The following is a 4,044-nucleotide window of genomic DNA, read 5'->3' on the forward strand; positions in this document are numbered from 1 at the left end:
TGCCATGTGTCACCATTTCATGGTGCCATATGTCACCCAGTGAAATGACCAAAATACCCCTGTGTCTTAATTTTGAATTCTTAATCCAAAATAATTATTTCTCTTCTTCTAATCAATTTATATCAAATATAAATTAATTAATTAATCTCTATTAATTAATTTCTCATAATTAAATTCATATCTAAACACTTTAAATATAAATTTAACTTACACTATACATCCAATAACCTAGATTTGGTTTCAAGCCATGCTAGGGACTTTGCAATCTAATTGCAAACCAAACCTATTTAATTAATCAATTAAACTCTTTAATTAATTAAATCATATTTAATTAATTAAATCATATTTAATTAAATGCCTAGCATATTAATTAAATCATATTTAACAACTTAAGAATAGAATTTCTAACAAAATATCAATGGACCTTTTCTATTACACATAAATATATTATGTAAACAGAAAAGTGAAAATGCCTTTTATTAATAAAAACATGTACAAGATACATGCTAAATGATATGCTCTAGGGCATACTACTAACAATTTGATGATGGGGACAGCTTGCACACAGTTTCTTAAATCGTTCCCAACACTCATACAAGCTCTCTCCATTGTATTATCGGATTCCACAAATTTCTTTTCTTATGTTGGCAGCACAGAAAGTAGGAAAATACTTCTACAGAAATATCTGCTTCATCCCATTCCATGAGTTGACAGATCTGGAAGGAAGGTAAGACAACCAATCCTTAGTTGTGCCTTCCAGTGAGAAGGGAAAAGCTTGAAGCTTGATTTGATCCTCTGAAACTCGTAGAGGTTTCATGCTGGAACACACAACATGAAATTCTTTTAAATGCTTATGTGGATCCTCACCTGCAAGACCATGAAACTTAAGCAACAAATGAATTAGTCCAGATCTTAACTCAAAAGCAACATTTAAAGCAGGGTATTGAATACACAAAGACTGTTGATTTCGATCAGGGGCAACCAACTCTTTCAAAGTCCTAGCAACCATGGTTTCGCTTTCAAAATTTGAATCCAAATCCGAATCTAAACTTAACTCCTTTAGGGATTGGACTCCCTCAGATGTACTCGAAATATGCTTAGCCTGCTTAGCCAATTTTCTCAACTATTTAGCTGTTTGTTCTACTTCTGGATCAAAGATCAACTCACTAGATTGAGAAGTTCTTGTCATAAATAAAAAGAAATCAAAGTAAAAATAGAAAAATGCCTCAAAACCTTAGAAAATGATCGAATTTGGCCTTAAGAGGGTGGGGCCAAAGAATCTTATGGATTGATTGGTCTTGATCAGAAAGTCATTTCCTTAAAAATAGTTATGGGCCGCCCTCCTAATTAAACCAAACTTCTTGATGAATAGTAACACTGTAATTTTTTTTCTTTTTTTCTTTTTTGAAAAACCTAAAAACAGCAATAACTCACAAACAAAATTAATAACAGAATATCCTAACACCAAAAACACAAATTCCCATAAACTTCAGTTCCTGGCAACGGTGCCAAAATTCTTGATGGTTGTCGATTCCACCAGAAATTAAATTAACTCAAATTACCAGTAATGAAATATTTTCTATAGCAAGTGGTAAATCTAGGTCGAACCCTAGAGACTAAATTACCAAAATTCCATGCACTTGTGTAATGGAAAAAGAAAGAAACAAAGGTGGGGGGTAATTTGCAGTCCAAAGAAGAAATCATAAATCAGAAATTAAGAACTAAAATTAAATATGAAACTCTCAAATTAAACAAACTTCAGTCCAAGGTAATTCTCATTCTAATGCATTGATTCGATCAGAGACAAAAGAAATACAATTATCTCTTATTGAATACTTAACATAGATTTACCAAACAGCGAGGTAAACCCCTGACTTCCCTATACGCGTCAATTCGAGCCTAGCACTCTTATTGACTCTAATTATTAACTGAATTGGTATTAAGCAATCCTCATCAAATTAATAACTGCTTTAAGAATAGGAAGTAGTTAAGCTAAACAACAATTTATGAAGCATAAATCATTTAATTCACTCTATTATTTCCTAAGGTTATTATCGAAAACTGGAATTATAATCAATAAAACCTAATTGCTACTCATGTTCAATCTTACACAATAATTACGGATTATGAAGATGAACTAGCAATTGATCACATCAAATAATTAACTAATAGGCCTTTTTAGCAAATCATTCAATAGATCAAAGACAATGAAATCAGAAAATAATAGATATTCAAAAAAACATAAATTAAATTAAAAACCTGGTCTCACAAATCAAGCAAAAGAACTTGAATCCCTTGAACTAAATTAAAAACTTAGCCACTCATGTTCATATCTTACAGAAAATTAAAGAAGAAATCTAAAAAAAAAAGAATGGAGAATGAAGGTGTTTTTGAGATCGAGATGCTGTTGAATGGTTGTTTTACCTGCTGCCCAAAGACACATTTAAAACCTAATCCCAAAGATAGGAACCAAACTAGGAAAAGTTTTGAAATTCAAAAGATAGACTTTCAACTGATTTCCTTCCCATCTTTGAAATCAATGCCGATTTTCAGTGATTTCCTTCCCGAATCTGTCTCTGCCCTCTTCAGGAAAGTTGTAGCCCTATTTCTTAGCTTTCCAATGGGTACTCATCGGCCCAAATCCGAGGTCTACAGCTCAAGTTATGGCCCAAAAACTGAGACTGTTTCAGATAGACTGTTCAGTCCATAGTGACAACTTCATTGCCATTTTTGACAATTAAAATGGCCTTATCTTGCTTCCAGCCCTTCATAGAAGTTGTAGAGGTTGGCTCTTAAGGTTCAATTGGGCTTAGTCTTGCTTCATTTAGACCTCTAGAACTCCATATACAAAATAAATACTAAAACTGGTCGTGATAATCAAATGTGGGCTTTTCCAATAGATCCATAGCTCATTTTATCAATCTTGGAGACTGATTTAGGCCTTGGTCCCTCTTTATCATTTGAAGTGCTCTATCTTAGCTTTTCAATGGATTAAATAGCAATCAATTTGGAGACCCACAACTTTAGAAAGACCTAAAAAATACAGCAAAGGTCAAATGCTCAAAATTTCTCTATTTAACACAATTATTCCATAACTATCTAAAAATATGCCTAAATGATAAACATACTTTAGTCAACTGAATTATGCATAAAAACATACTAGAAACACTAAATGTGATGGGAGTAAAATTAATAAATTATGCACTTATCAATTGGGCATTGGTAGTTGAAATTACATACACTAATTAATTGTTCCATGCACATATTGTTAACCTTGACCAAATTAAATTTAAGGTGTTGAGTTGCCTATTATAGACTAGTGTATACTACTGGATATTGATTGTTGAGATGAACTGGTGATATTAAAAGTGCCATGAATGTATATTTGAAGTTTGGGAGATGGAGAAATGAATTATTAGGAGTGTTATTTTTTTGCAGGTTATGGCCTTGTTGAAAACAGAATGTGAATTGAGTTAAAACTGACTTTTTGTGACTCCAATTGGTATGAGGCAAATTGGAGGTGAAAAATGACCTAAAACACTCCAACTTTCATGTGGAAACCATGTCCCTATTCTGCCTAAAAACTAATATGAAACTTGACCAAATTTGGATATACAATTTTAGTGAACCCAAAAATGACAAATTGAATAGTGTTCACTCTTTTGGTCATATGTCACTGTAGACAGGTGCAAATGACCTGAAATTTATATCATTAGAAAGTTTAGACATAGGAATACAACTCTTATAGAGGACACAAAGCCCAGAAATGCCATTTACCTAACTAAATTGCTTGTCTAATTTGAAGTACCAAATCTGTCTATAATTGACACTGCCCAGAATTTGCCATATAAGGACCACTTGACCAGTCTTGGCAAAGAAGCCATAACTTGGTCCATATAATTACAAATGCCCTGAAACTAGTGTCAAATTTTCACTAAGACATAGGTCTACAAAAATGGTATTTTGACCAAAACCCAGAAACTTAGGGAACTAGGTCAATTAACTTGATTAATTTGGCATACCAAATCTGGAAATGGTTCACGT

General features: G+C 32.6%; 1 non-coding gene across 1 annotated transcript; it reads left to right on the plus strand.

Annotated features, from left to right (window-relative positions):
- The first annotated feature begins 539 nt into the window (after positions 1–539).
- On the plus strand, positions 540–646 carry LOC131179684 (small nucleolar RNA R71). The gene has a single exon (XR_009148571.1). It is a non-coding gene; the product is annotated as a small nucleolar RNA R71 (small nucleolar RNA).
- Positions 647–4,044: the final 3,398 nt, after the last annotated feature.

This window comes from Hevea brasiliensis, chromosome 4, assembly GCF_030052815.1.
Source record: "Hevea brasiliensis isolate MT/VB/25A 57/8 chromosome 4, ASM3005281v1, whole genome shotgun sequence".
NCBI lineage: Eukaryota > Viridiplantae > Streptophyta > Magnoliopsida > Malpighiales > Euphorbiaceae > Hevea > Hevea brasiliensis.